The sequence below is a fragment of the Alexandromys fortis genome, unplaced genomic scaffold (genome assembly GCF_014885135.2).
Source record: "Alexandromys fortis isolate MF-2015 unplaced genomic scaffold, M_Fortis_MF-2015_v1.1 scaffold_3, whole genome shotgun sequence".
Classification (NCBI taxonomy): domain Eukaryota; kingdom Metazoa; phylum Chordata; class Mammalia; order Rodentia; family Cricetidae; genus Alexandromys; species Alexandromys fortis.
The window spans coordinates 14,666,783-14,683,043 of NW_026067909.1; the positions used below are offsets into that span (position 1 = coordinate 14,666,783).

Here is a 16,261-nt window from a genome sequence, read left to right on the forward strand (position 1 = left end):
TTTTCCTTGTTCCAGATGTCTGTGCCACGTCTCAGGGAAGCTCCTAAGAGCTCTTGGGTTCCACTTCGGTTCAGGTGTGGAAGAAATTCTGAGGCTCCCAAGATGCAGTGAGGTGTGACTGGGTGCAGCCCGTTATTTCTGCATCTTCTAAGAGTTTATGAAGCACTTTTGGGAAGTGCCCTTTGGGGCACGGAAGCCCTGACTTTGAGGACTTGTGTTTCGGGTTCCTCCCAGAGTTACTTGCCCAGTGTACTTTGAGCGAGTTGTTTTACCTTTACAGGACTCTTTTCTCATCTCACAAACTTTGGAATCAAGCAAGATTTATAGGTCGGCGGGGCAGCGGTGGCCCACGCCTTTAATCCCAGCACTCGGGAGTCAGAGGCAGGCGGATTTCTGTGAGTTTGAGGACAGCCTGGTCTACAAGAGCTAGTTCCAGGACAGGTTCCAAAGCTACAGAGAAACCCAAAAAAAAAAAAAAAAAAAAAAAAAAAAAAAAAAAAAGAAAAGAAAAGAAAAGAAAAAAGGATTTATAGGTCTCTGGCAGAGATTCTTAAAAATCTAAAGGTTTCTTAATTTTAAGAAAAAGTTCAGCCAGGGCTAATTACTGCCATTCTCCTTCTGAAAATACTGAGATCAAAGAGCCAACTAGCTGGGCAGTGGTGGCTCACACCTTTAATCCCAGGAGGCAGAGGTAGGCGAATCTCCGGGTTTGAGCTTGGTCTACAGAGTTCCAGGACAGCCAGGGCTATACAGAAATCCTGTCTCAAAAAACAAAAACAAAAAACCAAGTAGGTAAACTCACTCTCAGAGTCTTTGCCAAGTGCCTTCCAGTTGCTCCCTCACCCACTGCCTCCAGCAGTCCTGGCTAGGCGCCTGCTTTTCACCCTTCCCCTGTATATGATGCAAATGCTCGTGCTGGGGGAGACTTGCAACTGAAACTTGTTGGTTTCCCTGTTCTTCACTGCTCATTCTCAAATTATTTTCTTTTTGGGAGATAGGATCTTTCAGTGTAGCCAGGGCTACCTTCCAGCTCATGATTCTCTTATCTATTCTTCCCAAGTGCCACATGCCAGCAGTTATAACTCTAGGTCTTTAATTTTTTTGTAATTAATTTTTCTTCAAGACAGGTTTGTTTTTTTTTTATTTTTTTTATTTTATTTTATTTTTATTTTTTTTTGTGTGCTGGCTGTCCTGAAACTCACTCTGTAAACCAGGCTGGCCTCAAACTCAGAGATATGCCTGCCTCTGTCTCCAGAGTGCTGGAATTAAAGGGGTTCCACACCCAGTCCCACTGGATACTTCTACAACACATTCTTGCAACTAAGGCTTTGAACATTGTGAAAGAGGGGGTGGAAAGATTGTAAAAGCCAGATGGAGGATCAGGGAGTTTGCTGTGAGACTATGTATCCTAGTAATTAATGTCAGATGCTACACCATAAGAATTACCACAACAAGCCAGGCATGGTAGTGTAAGTGTAAACCTTTAATCCCAACACTTGGGAGGCAGAGGTAGGTTGATATCTGTGAGTCTGAGGCCAGCTTAATCTACTAAGTGAGTTCCAGGACAGAGGGCTGTCACACAGAGAAATCCTGTCTCTAAAAACAAACAAATAAAAGTCTCACCAACATAACTGTCCAAATGGGCTTTGAATAAGGGTGACATGAACACACATAACAAGGAAAAAGGGGGTAGGGGAGCCAATAAGGCCTCAACCTTACACAAAGAGCTATATGCAGCTCAGGAAATCTGGGAGTGGGAAAGATAGTCTTCCCCAGGGAAGAGCACACCAATTGGTTTTCCAGGACAAAATAATCAGCCTTGGAAACATACATACAAGTAACATCATGCAGAGTGAGTAGGTTTTATTTAGGTATATGTATGTTTAGATGTATACATATATGCATGCAATAACAGTTATGAGAAAAGAGACCATGAATTTGAGGAGAGGGGGAGGGGTGCATGGGAAGGTTTGGAGGGAGGAAATGGAAGGGAGAGATGTACTTATAATCTCACACTGCTCTTTCAGAAAAAAGAAAGACATGCACCACCATTCAGGTTTTTGTTTTTTAGATTAGTTTTTATGTAACTGAGGCTCGCCTTGAACTCTCCCGCTTCTCCTGCCTCTCTACTTCCTATAAGTGTTGGCACTATTGGTGCATTCCCAGTTCATCTTTTTCTCCTGCAGTACCCCAAGTGCTGTGCTGGGTGCATGTCCTCCCAAATTCCACGTTTCCACTATTTGTCTTTACAGTCCCCAACACTGTCCTGGGAACAAAAAGGTGCTTAATAAAGATTTTGGATACATTGGAATGGCTCATGGGGAAAACCAAGGAGAGTAGTGGGGCTAAAGCCCAGGAAGATAGAAGTTGGTTTAGGACAGTGGCAGTGGCCAGAATCATTAGGAGAAAGTCAGTAAATTTGAGAGGGAGTTTCATCTCTCTGGAACACTTCTGCCTGAGCCAGATGCCTTTGTGGGTCTTCTCTTTTGTTGCTTCGGGTAACATCTTACCTCTTTTGAATGGGCCCCTTTTGTGTTCTAGAAGTTCCTGGCTGCCCCTCTGTTAGTGCTGAGTTTTGTAGTGAGATATAACCAGTGTCTGCAAGTCTGAAGCACAGGCTGTCCTGAAGGTTAGATGTAGTTATGTGGAGAAAGTGCCTTGGGGCTGATTTCTTGTCCAGAGGCATCCTGTGCAGAACTTACCTGCTCATTCACTGGGATCTCACCTGAGCCTGTGGCTGCCTGCCATGGAGGAAGGCCTGCAAGTGGAGCTGGGAAATTGGCAAAGAGAATAAACCATTTGTTCTTGTTGAGTGGGAAGTTTTCCTCAGCTTGACTTTTCAAGTGGCTGGACATGATGGCTTATACCTGCAGTCCCAACACTCAGGAGGTGAGACAGACCAGCCTGAGTCTCATAGTGAGTCCCAGGCCAGCCTCAGCTTCATAGTGAGACCCTATCTCCTCCTTGCACTCCTCAACGAAACAGTGACTAATGCTATTTTACCATTGACCTCAAGACCGCTTGACCTTCTTTGAAGTGCAGTTACTAATTGGTCTTAAAAATAAAAACCCAGAGTTAGATATTAGAGGGTGAAAGCTGAAAGATCAGAGAAGCAGAACAGCCAGCCACTAGTTCTTACTGCTAGGAAATCCTCAGACTGAAGGGGGTATCGTGTCTCTACAAGTCCTCAGACTGAATGCCATCTCTCTACGACACCTCAGACTTGATCCTGCATATGTTCCTCTCCACCCCCCACCAGCCATACCACCTCCTATCTCCACCTCCCTAATGCTGGGCTTAAAGGTGTGAGTCACCACGCTTTTCTCTTTTAGACACTTCCAATCTCTGTAACCAGGTTGACCTTGAACTCTTGTCTCCCCAGTGTTGAGATTAAAGGTGTGCGCTGCCACTACAGCCTGGCCTCATGGATAACTAGTGTGGCTAGCTCCACACACTGATCTTTAGGATTTTTAGCATGCTTTATTTGTTAGAGCACAAACACCATACTTCTTTAGTCCCCCTTGAAACTATTCCCTTTTTCCTTAAGCCCTCTTTAGAGTATGTCTTTGGCTCTTATTTCTAGTGACCTTGTTTTTTTCAGGGCTTTTCCTCTTGTTCTGTCAAAATTAAACTAGTCTTCAAGACAAGGGGCTTTCCTGAACTAAGCTTGCCAAATCTATTCAGTCAGAGATGGCTCTCTATTTTAATATGATGATGATATTAATTTTAAAAGTCACATGCCTGATAGGCAGATCTCTGTGAGTTCAAAGCCAGCCTGGTCTACAGAGTGAGTTTCAGGACAGCCAGGGCTACACAGTACATATATGTGTTGGTGTGTATGTGTATGCTGTCTCTCTTTGATAGGGACTTTGCATACAGAGAGGTGGCCTAATTCATTCAAAGTCATAAAAGTAGGAACGGCATGGTTGGAACTAGTCCTGGGCTCAGGCCCTGCTGGCTACCTCTTGTTTCATCCCTCTTTTGCCTTCTTAAATTGGTCTGTAACAGTTTATTGGCACTTTTTGGGCAGAGCCTGTGCCTTTTGGCTTGAATCTTTATGCAAGGCGGTACTCAGTAAATGTTTTATTGAATGAAATGTCCCAAACATTCTATTTTATTTTAATGTAATCTATTATGGCAACTGTTTTTTTTTTTTTTTTTTTTTTTTGTGGACAAGTGGCTTCCTGGTTTGTGGCTCCCATTTGCTGTTTATTGGCTAGTAGCTTAAACTGCCCACAAGTGGCCTTTGGAAAAGAAGTACTTTACAGAGAATGTCCAAAGCGGCTGCACACTCCCTGTGCATTCCTGGGGTGGGGGCTTTTAGATAGTGGGGTGTGCTCTAGGTATGGCAAAGAGGGGCCTCAGCATGAGAGGATTAGAGGAAAGAGTTGGGGGTGGTGGAAACCGAAGATGCATGGTAGATCACGTAGCCTGTGCTTCATTAGTGTCAAGTTGCACAGTGAGATAGGCCAGCATCAGAGAATCAGGAGCGCAGGTAGCACTTGGATTAGACACAGCTGCCTGGAGAAAGTGCATCTGGAGCTGCATGGAGGAGGGAGGGGAAAAATCACTCTGAAGGAAACAGAAACTGTGAGTTTTTGTTCTTTCATAGTGGTTCCAGACAAGGGTTTTACTTAAATGCTTGTTTTATGTTGACCCTCGTCAGAGCATGCCGTTTTCCTCTTTTAGTGCTGGGGATTGAGCTGAGGATCCCATATATGCCTGGCAAGTGCCATATCACTGAGCTATAACCCAGTCTTGTTTATATTTTTTATTTTTTGTGTATGGATGTTTTGTCTGCATGTATGAATGTTTGTATATGTACCTTGTGTGTGCTTAGTGCCTTGCAGTACGGAGGTGTCATATCCCCTGAAACTGGAGTTACAGAAGGTTGTGCTGACATGTGCTGGTGGGACCTGAACCCGGACCCACTAAGCTATGTTTCCAGCCCCCTTTTTACTTTTTATTTTGCGACAGGAGCTTTGAATTTTTGGTTTCTTCTACCTCTGTACAGGCCTACATGTAACTCCAGTCTGAGGCAGAAAAATCGCAGGTTCAAAGCCCCCGTCTCTCTCAGCAGTTATCAGTATTGCCCCACCTTTTATAGGTGACTGGGTGGCAGAGCAGCAAGGTGTGGGGTGCAGGTAGCCTTTATAGGACAAGCAGTTCTGTGGGTTCCCAGTGTTCCTGACATTCCTAGGTTCTCTGCCGAGTGTCTGGAGAAATGAGATAACTCTTTTTTTCCCCCTTCTACTTCAGCTAGCATCTGCCTTCTGGAGAGCCGACAGCACTGAGGTGAGTTCTGAGCCTGAGCCCAGGCCATCATCCCACTGCATGGGTGTTCTTAAGACATTGTCGTCCTAGTGTGCACACTCCACCTTTCAAGTTCAGCGAGTATGAAAGCCCATACTCCTGGCTTTCAAAAAATCTCCACTTCATCTTGATCTCTGATTTTTTTCTGAGTTTTCCCAGAAGGTGACATCTGGTTCCCTGCAAGCTCCAGTTGGCAGCTGGCCAGCTGCAGCAGGAGGCCCTTTTTCTGGAAGGGTGTGGCTTGGGAAGCTGGTTTGGGGATGGTGGCGCTGATCCTACAGGAAGCTCCCTTCTGTGCAGCCTTTGAGAAGACCCCAACTTAGAGACAGGCATCGTGGTGGCATTCAGTGGTTGAGAACTCTGGCTGCTGACTGAGTCCGGAGATGTATCAGCTGCCACATGAGAGGTGTCTTTCTCAGCTGTAGTAACAGACACTTGGCCCACTTCTCTGATGTCTAGCCACCACAAGGACAGGGGTAAAGGCAGAATTGTCCCTTTTTCTCCTCACCTAGTGCTTAGCAGCATTGAGCGTTGTCCTCTTTAACCTGCCACTCTTTTTTAGACAGGGCTTTTCTGTGTAGCTCTGGCTGTTCTGAAGCTGGCTCTGCAAAGCAGGCTGGCCTCGAACTCAGAGATCTACATGCCCCTGCCTCCCAAGTAAAGGCATGTACCACCATGTCCAGCAGGCCTGTCACTCTTAAATTGTCTCCCTTGAGGCTTTCTCTAGGTTGCAGGTAGTTGGGAGCTGCAGGTGCATCTGCTCAGCCAGTTCTAAGGCACGGGATTGGGCCCCACATCCTTCTCCAGTCCTGTCTCCCTCTGGTTTGCCAGAGAAGATACTCTTTCCCTCCCTCCGAAGGCAGGTGCACTGCTCTCCTGTTTAGCTAGGGACCCTGGGGACTTTGTTACTCAGCTTTCTCCAGTGCTCATGTCTACCATGGGGTAGAGATTCTTTTGAACAGGGATTTTTGTTGGTTTTCTACTCGTTGTACAAAACATTTTTTGAGGGTGCCCTTCTCTCTCTCAAGATTTTATGTGTTTGGGTGTTTGTCTGTGTACCCGAGGAGGCCAGAAGGTGCTATATCCCTCTGGAACTAGAGTTACAGGTGGTTGTGTGGGTGCTGGGATGCAAACCTGAGTCCTCTGGAAGAGCAGCCAGTGCTCTCAGCTGCCGAGCCATCCATCTCTCCAGCCTAGAACTGGTCACTTTACATCCGTATTCCTCTTGTCCTGTACCTTGGGTCAGTAGTTTCGATTCTACCACAGTCTTCTTAGAAAGTCCATGGAGAAAAGGCAGATGGGTACCTATTGGAAATGGTCTATTCTGTGGACATGTGACTTTCTCTACCATGGTTTTCATCATCTTCTCTTTCTGGCTCTGTACACTAATTTTTTTTTTTTTTGAGACAGTGTTTCACTGTGTTGTATAGCTCTGACTGTCCTAGAACTCACTTTGTAGACCAGGCTGGCCTTGAGCTCACAGAGATCGCGAGCTGCCACCACCCAGCTACTAATTCTTAGTTTGTGGCCTGGTGTGGAAGAAAATGAAGCCTAGAGAAGGTTCATGAGCCAAATTCAGGAGACCAATCCTTTTTTTGGGGGGGGGGGGGCTTACATCATTTATGGATGACAAATCCATCAGTTAGAAGAGAAAATTAGTCACCAAGAAGGGTCTATTCCCAGGTCATTTGGTTTGTCAAATCTTGTTCTCATCAGTTCCCAGGGCTCTGCTACTTCCCCAGAGCTTTCCTTAGTTACTGTAACCAAGACTCTGTCATCTTATTTGGGGCCTCCCTGCTCTGAAGCTTTCTCCTGGGGCTCTCAGAGGGAGGTGGGTGTGGGCTGTTGTGATTAAATATCCTACCAGAAGGCAAAACTCATCTTCCAACCCACCTCAGCCTGCAGCTTGTATGTTACTCCTTGTCTTAGTTTGCCACCAGGGCTGGGGGCCAGGCCGGGATATGGCAAGTTTGCTGGCGGTACATTGCTCTAGCCATGTGTGTGTGCGGTAGGCCAGACTCCAGTGGCAGCTCCTCTCCTGCCGACATGCAATATGACATCGCAGGCTGAGGTTTCAGGGAAAATTCCATGAGCTGGCTGTGCTGAGTCATGCTTAAGTCTCCTTCTCCCTCCTGTCACTAATCAGCCCCGGGTCTGTTTCACCTGCAGGAGCTGTAAGATCAGGCTGTCACTCTTACATCTGCACACACTTTATACTTTGGAGTGTTTTTTCCCACTGATGTGCTCTCCATTGATAAGAAATTTATTAATAATAAATCTCTAAATACAGTATTTATTTTGAGAGGCATTCCTTTCATGAGTAAGAGAACTGAGATTCTGAAAGCCTCAGTGAGTTTTGGGGGGGCAGGCGAGTGGCATGTTTGGGTGAGGTTGTAGGTGTAACCCCTATCCTGACCCATGGAGCTTTGAGCAATGCCAAAGACATTCATAGTGACTTTGGTTGAAAAGATTTTGTTGGTTATTTCTTTTGTTTTTTTCAAGACAGGGTTTCCCAGTAGCTGTGGAGCCTGTCCTGGACCTTGCTCCGTAGGCCAGGCTAGCCTCGAACTCAAAGAGATGCCCCTGCCACTGCCTCCCAAGTGCTGGAATTAAAGGCCTGTGCCACCACCACCGTGCTAAGTTTTTCTTTTTTCTTTTTATTTAATTTATTTATTTATATAAGACAAGGTCTTGTGTAGCTTTGGCTGTCCTCAAACTCACAGAAATCCATTCGCCTGCATCTACCTCTGAGTGCTGGGGTTAAAGGGATTAAAGTCTCAGTTTTGATTTGTTAAAATTGAAAATTAAAAAATCTAGTTCTTCCTTTTAAGGACTTTTAAGTTTAATTCTTTACGTGTAACCTCTGAAACTTTCCGTTTTATTTATGAGTTTAGAAAAATTTAGCAATCACTTTGAAGGGCCTTTTGATTAATATTGGTCTGCTTTGAATAATTCATTAAACTTACTTGAAAATTTTAAATTGAATTTATAAATTATAGTCACCTTCCCTTAATTATTTTACTTTTTCCAATTGCATGATTAAAAATCCCTTAATATTTTAATTACTCCTATAAATCTAATAAATTAAGCCAACCCTTAAACTTTCTTAAGGGTATTCCTGTTAGATTTTATTTATTTATTTATTTATTTATTTATTTATTTATTTATTTATTGAGGCAGTGTTTTACTCTGTTGCCTGGAACTTACTATGTAACCCTAGCTGGCCTTGACTTGAAGTAATCCTGTCTCAGCCTCAGGAGTGTTGGAATTTACAGGCATGGACTACCATGGCCAACCCTGTCCTGGTTTATTTAAGATTTATTTTATTTTAACTGTATGCATGTGCGTGTGCATGTGCATATGTATGTGTTCGAGCACATGTGCATGCATGTTTATACAGGCACACAAGGAAGCCAGAGAAATCAGATCACCCTGGAGCTGGATTTACAGGTGGTTGTGAACCACGACATGGTGTTGGGAACCAAACTTGGGTCTTCTGGAAAAACAGTGCTTTTAGCTGTTGAAATATCTCTCTCACTCCTCCATCCCAAGTAACCACAAAACTGCTTTCCATTCCTGGAGGTTGGTTTGCATATTTCTGGAATTTTCCTTAGGTAGACTGTTGCAGGATCATTTCCACTTTGTGTCCTTTCACTCGATATAATCAATAAGACATGCCCATGTTGTTGCATGTATCAATAATTCATTCATTTTTACTGCCAAGTCACTCTTGTTTTACATACACAGCACACATTTATCCCTTACTTGTTGCTGGTCATCCCAGTCACTTCCAGTGTCTGGCAACTACAAATAAAGCTGCTATAATCATTTGTGTATAAGTTTGATTTGGCAAGTGCTCCACTGGTGAGCTACAACCAGCTCTAAAACTTGAATTTTTACTGGTATGTGTGTGCTTGCGTGTGCTGGTCAAGCATTCTACAAACTGAGCTACATCTCCATGCATCTGTTCAAGTCTTTTTTTTCTGGGCATGTATTCCTTTGCCTAGGAGTGGCATGATTAGATCACAAGTAACTGTTAAACCCTTCCAAGGTGCTTGCTCTGTTTTATATTCCCATCAGTAATAGAAAGTTCTACCTTTCCTAGCATTGGAAATCACCAGTCTTTTCCATTTTTCCATTAAAAAATATAGTTTAATATATATATAATAATGTAATATTTTTTAAAATATTTATTTATTTATTATGTATACAATATTCTGTCTGTGTGTATCTCTGCAGGCCAGAAGAGGGCACCAGACCTCATTACAGATGGTTGTGAGCCACCATGTGGTTGCTGGGAATTGAACTCAGGACCTTTGGAAGGGCAGGCAATGCTCTTAACCACTGAGCCATCTCTCCAGCCCCCAATAATGTAATATTTTATATATATATGGTATCTCATGCTTTCAATTTAGATTTCCCTAATGACTATCATAATGTGGAACATTTTTTTCAAGTGCTTGCTTGCCACCATCTGGTCTTTCTTTCTTTTTTCTTCTTCTTCTGATAAAGCTCTATTGGAAGGTCCAGGAGAGGCCAAGTTATCTCCACTTCAGATAAAGGAACTGAAGGCAACCTGGATTCCAGGGCCAGGACTTCTTGGTAACTAAGCCTTACTGACCAAAAAGTAAGAATTCCTTAGTTCCACATTCTCTTTTTCTTTGTGGGGAAAAAACCTCTATATGAAATAGTAAGTAGAAGGCCAGGCCTAGACTTAGAAGACCCGGACCCAAATTCCAGCCCTGCTAAGTCACTGACAGAAATTTTGCAGCCAATCATTGGTTAGACAAACTCTTTTTTTAAAAAATATTTATTTATTATGCATACAATATTCTGTCTATGTATATGTCTGCAGGCCAGAAGAGGGCACCAGACCTCATTACAGATGGTTGTGAGCCACCATGTGGTTGCCGGGAATTGAACTCAGGACCTTTGGAAGAGCAGGCACTGAGCCATCTCTCCAGCCCCCTGGTTAGACAAACTCTTGACAGCGACACAGAATCCAAGTTCTACTTACTTTGTATTCAAGTTCTACCTATTTTATAGGACATGAAGCCATAAGTAGATAAATCAAATCCAGTGCAAGGATTCAGCATCTGGTAGGGAACTGGAGAGGAAACTACGCAATAGTGTTTCTATCCGGGGCACAAGGACTGTTAGACCACCCTATTCGAGTCAGAATGGCTATGAATCATGGATCTGCTTAGCAGCCAGATTCAGAAGCTAAGACCTAATTTCATCTGGGCCCAGGGGTCCTTGAATTATGAGGAAAACTTGCAATTGCAGCCAGGCGGTGATAGCACACACCTTTAATCCCAACAGAGACAGGCGGATCTCTGTGAGTTTGAGGACAGCCTGGTCTACAAGAGCTAGTTCTAGAACACAGGCACCAAAGCTACAGAGAAACCTTGTCTCGAAAAAACAAAAAAAACCCCAAAACCATGCAATTGCAGAGGAAGTACCAGAAGTTGCTTGGGAAAGTAATGTACTCAGAGTGAGCTCCAGAGAGACTCTCTTGAAAAAAAAAAGGAGAAAAAAAATCATTTTTCAGGTGACTTTAGCCTATGTCCTTGTAAGAGTTTATGGTTTTAGACGTTGCATTTAGATCATGGATCTATTTTAATTACTTTTCCTACCCAAGGTTTTGTTTTTGACTGCTTCAGTTATCTGTGGTTAACCTGTTTCCAAAAAACATTAAATGTAAAATTCCATAAATAATTTACCAATTACCCACTGTTCTAAGTAGTCTGATAAAGTCTCTTGGGTGTCCTGCTCCTCACTGCTTAGGACCCAAATTACCACTTTGTTCAGTAAACCCATACTATAGGAAACCCACCTGTCAGCTACTTCATGGCCATCTTGGTTGTCTGAAGTGCGATCCTAATTAATTAGTCTTAATAATTAAAAACCTGGAGTCAGATATCTGGGTAAAAGCTGAAAGGTCAGAGAAGGACCAGCCACTGTCACCTCTTATCTTTCGACTGACTACTCAGACCAAAGGGCCTAGATCCTGTCTATCCTTCTCCCCCAGCCTAATCACTTCCTCTCTCCACCCAAGGAACAACATGCTAGCAGCTGGCCACAGTCAAGTTAGCTAGTAATAGGCCTGAGCCTTTGGCCTAACATTGATAATTAATATAAGCCTCTGAGTGGTTTATTGGAACTGGCGGATGGGAGAGAAACATCCAGTTGTACATATTACTCTCCTGTCTGTAAGACCTCCAGATCTCTATGGTTAACTAGTGGCTAGCTCCACCCTCTAGGCAAGCTATATTTATCAGAACATAAAGTATCACAACAGTCGTCAGACCAACTGTGCTGGAATGTAGAGCTTGAGCAAGTAACCCTGAGCCTTGAGGAGAGACCTAACATTATGCCACAATGCCTGTTGTCTATTCTGCTTCATCTCATCACGTGGACTTCACATTGTGTGGTCTCACATCAGCACAAGAGTGAGAACAAGCCAGGTGTGAAGTTGTGCACTGCCACCACCACCTTGGTGATAGCTCACATTTTTAGTTCCAGCTCTTGGGAGGCAGAGGCTAACCCTCTACATAGAATTTCTGGCTAGCCAGAATTACCCTTGTTCAAAAAAAAAGCAAAACAAAACAGAACCTGGAGAGATGGCTCAGCAGGTAGCTGTACTTGTTGCTCTTGCAAAGGACCTGGCCACTAAGAATGTCTGAAACTCTTTTTTTTTTTTTTTTTTTTTTACTAGGCAAAGAATTTTATTAACTCTTTTCCAAACTTTATTCCCAGGCTTCTTCAGCTTAACTTGCTGCAAAGAATGAATTGTGTTTAAGCAAAAACTGAAAAGAGCTGTAGTGTCCAAGGGGCTTGGGCTTAAAAATAGTAGCGATCTAGATTTGATCAGATCCATAAACAAAAGACCTTTAAAAAGCAGCCATGATATAAAATAGCAGCTCCTGTAACTTCTGCAAGAGTCACTTCTTCAGAAGTCCCCTCTGTTCAGTTTGCCTCGTTCTTAGAAGCCTCATCAAAATTCTCCACCAGATCTGGGACTTCATCATCATCATCCTCTCCAGTAGCAAGGGGTGCTTTTCCATCCCCAGATTGTTTGGGCAGAGCTTCAGCCAGTCTCCTTAAACTAGTCAGACTGTCTGCCCCAAGCTGGTTTAGAATGCTGGAAAGCATTTCTGTCAGTTGCTTTGTCTCGGTGTGGCCTGTAATGGTGAAGGTGTTTGCTGCCAGAGACGCCTAAACTTTAGGGTTGTTAAAATGGATCACTGTTCCTTGGTTTGTAAACATGTTCACCTCTTCAATACCAGAGATATTGTTCACCCCTAACTTCTTTAAGGAGAACTGCAGTTTTTTATCATCTGCTGTGGCTGTTCTGTGAACCACCTTCTTCTTTCTGCGAGCAGTTCCTTTCCCCACCAATGCGCACTTGTGCCTGCAACTTGGCCAGTTTTTCCTGGTTCATGATCGTTTCTTTCATCTTGTCGGAGTGGAAATGGGGCCGCGCGGGGGACTAGGGTTCGCGCTCCTGTCTGAAACTCTTGTTCTTGAGGATCTGACGTCCTTTTCTGGCCTCTGCAGGAACTGTGCACACATAATTGCACAAAAATACATGGAAAATTCTACAGACATAAACAAAAACTGTAAAACTGAACAAAGAAGACAGATAAACACTGTATGTTATAAGAAATGATTATATTCACTTGGCAGTGGTGGTGCATGCTTTTAATCCTAGCACTCAGGAGGCAGAGGCAGGTAGATCTCTCTGAGTTCGAGGTCAGCCTGGTCCACAGAGTGAATTCCAGGACAGGCTCCAAAGCTACGAAGAGAAATCCTGTCTCAAAAGGCAGCATATTCGCACTCAAAAAACCAAAAAAAAAAAAAAAAAAGGCAGCATATTATTCTACCTTTTTGTTTGTTTGTTTGTTTGTTCGTTCATTTGTTTGTTTTTCCAGACAGGGTTTCTCTGTGGCTTTGGAGCCTGTCCTGGAACTAGCTCTTGTAGACCAGGCTGGCCTCGAACTCACAGAGATCTACCTGCCTCTGCCTCCCAAGTGCTGGGATTAAAGGCGTGCGCCATCACCGCCTGGTTTATTCTAACTTTTATTTTACTAATTATTAGTGCTAATCTTTTATAACGCCTAGCCTAAAAATTAAACTTTTTTATAGGTATGTGTGTATAGGAAAAACAGTTCACATAGGGTTCAGCACTATCAGAAGTTTCAGTCATGCACTGGGCGTCTTGGAATGTGTCTCCATGGACAAGGGGGAACTATATAGTGTTAGGGCCAACTTCTACAGGAATATTAAATAAAGTCTCTCCTTACCTATGATTCTGTGTTTCCCCTTTAAGTAATATAGGAATACTATGATTTAAAAAAATGTCTGCATGGGACCAGGAATGGCCGTGTATGTCTTTAATCCCAGCATGGGTGGGCAGAGGCATAGACAAATGGGTCTCTGAGTTTGAGACCTGCTCTATGTAGTGAGTTCCAGTTTAGACAGAGCGATACAGTGAAACTCTGTCTTACCAAAACAACAACAAAACTGTGTGTGGGGAGGGGTTGTCTTGAGAAATGGCTCAGTTAAGAGCATTTCTGTTCTTGAGAGGCTTGCCCACATTGGGTGGCTTACAAAGGATTGTAACTCTAGTTCTAAATAATCTCATGTCCTCTTCTGGCTTCCTCAGGCACTGCACACACAATGCACATAGAGACAAACAGATGCACACACATACAAATAAATTTATTTTAGAAAGTATGTGAGAATATAATTGGTCTTTCATATTTTGGGTCCCACATCTGTAGGTTCAGAAAAGTTCTTTTCTTTGACATTATTCTCTAAGCAGTTCAGTAGCTATTTTTATGGCATTGATGTTGCCATAGGCTTTATAAGTAATCTAGAGATGACGGCTACACGAGTGTGTGTGTGGGTTACATGCACATATGCCACTTTATATAAGAAACTTAAGCTTTTGAAGATTTTGACATCCAAGGTGTGGGACCTGAATTGAATTCCTTCTCAAATACCTAGGGTGACGTCACTAAGTGACACATTTTCTTCTTAGAGAGGGATGTGCTATATCACAGGACAGGACATTTAAATAGAAGGCAGTGCAGAGATTAAAACTTAAAAAATATAAAATAACAATCTAATTTGAGGAGTGCAACCTGAAGTGTAATAGATCAAATGAATGTGTAAAGGTATTCAAATGACCATTCTTACAGCAGAAATGTCCATCAGAAGATAGTTGTTCTATATGCAGTCTGTTTGGGGTCATGTGATATTGCCTTTAAAATTAGCTACTGTGCCCTGATCAAACTGTCACTCCAGTTTTATTACTACAGAACAAGACCTCTGAAACTTTCCTATAAATAGGCTTCATAGAAAATCCACACCACCTCTGCCTTGGTTAGTTTAGAGTGCTGCATTGAATGTCTTCCAGATGCTGGGATTATAACTTTGCACTTCCAGCTTTTTCTTCCCAGTGTGCTTTACTTTAGTTTTGGTTTTTGAGGTGGTGGAGAGTGAACCCAAGATCTTGTGCTTCCTAAGCAAGCTAACTAAGCAAGCATTCCACTACTGAGCTGTATCCCCAGCACATTTTAATTTTTAAATAATCAACTCAGTTTTTTAAATAGAGAATATTCCTTCTTTCTCTCTTTTTTAAATATACTCTTTTTATGATTTATTTATTTTTATTTGATGTGCATTGGTGTTTTGCCTGCATTTATGTCTGCATGATGGTGTCAAATCACTAGCTGGACTACAGACAGTTGTGAGCCACCATGTGGTTGCTGGAAATTGAACCCTGGTCCTCTGTAAGAGCAGCCAGTGCTCTTAGTCACTGAGCCATTTCTCCAGCCCCTCTCTGTTTATTTGAGATAGTGTTTCTCTATATAGCACTGAGCACTGGCTGTCCTGGAACTCACTGTGTAGACTGGGCTGGCCTTGAACTCCTAGAGATCCACCTGCCTCAACCTCCCAAGTGCTGAGATTAAAGACATGTGCTACTGTACCAGGTTGAAAAGAATATTACTTTGTAATAGTACTTGGAGTTTAATATTAAGTACAAATTATTTACTATTAGAGTTTTGCCCTTCCTTCCTTCCTTCCTTCCTTCCTTCCTTCCTTCCTTCCTTCCTTCCTTCCTTTCTTTCTTTCTTTCTTTCTTTCTTTCTTTCTTTCTTTCTTTCTTTCTTTCTTTTTTTGGTTTTTCAAGACAGGATTTCTCTGTAGCTTTTGGAGCCTGTCCTGGAACTAGCTCTTGTAGACCAGGCTGGCCTCAAACTCAGAGATGTGCCTGCCCCCCAAGTGCTGGGATTAAAGGCATGTGCCACCACTGCCCGGTGAGTTTTGCTTTCTTATATGTCTTCTCTGAAACTTTGTTCTGGAGACAACCCCTCACCCCTTTTATATTCAAGGCAGGGTTTCTCTGTAGCTCTGGTTGTCCTGGCACTCTTTGTAATCAAGGCTGACCTTGAACTCACAGAGATCCACCTGCCTCTGCTTCCTGTGTGCTGGGATTAAAGGCATGCGCCATTATGCCCTACAGCAAATCATTTTTCTAAATGCCACGTGAGGTATTGTTCTCTGAGAAATGACAGTAAGAATGGTGAATGTGGCCAAAAATCATTCTGTTTAGAGCTCTGACGATTAATTAGAAGTGTGCAACAATTGAGACATATTTATCCAAGAAAAATGACTGAAATATGTATTCATATTTTCAATGAAAAGCTATGGGGCATACACAAAAGAAAGAACCCATCAATTGAAAGTGTCCCCAAGGACACCCAGGTAGTAGACTGTAGACCAGTGGTTCTCAACCTTCTGAATACCGTGACCTCTCAATACAGTCCCTCCCCAACCATAACATTATTTCTTTGCTACTTCATAACTGTAATTTTGCTACTGTTATGAGCCGTAATGTAAATATCTGATGTACAGGATATCTGATATATGACCTCTT

The 16,261-nt window shown here is 43.0% G+C and overlaps 1 pseudogene; it reads right to left on the reverse strand.

Moving 5' to 3' along the window:
* Positions 1-12,067: 12,067 nt before the first annotated feature.
* On the reverse strand, positions 12,068-12,787 carry LOC126498250 (transcription factor BTF3-like; annotated as a pseudogene).
* Between the last annotated feature and the right edge of the window lie 3,474 nt (positions 12,788-16,261).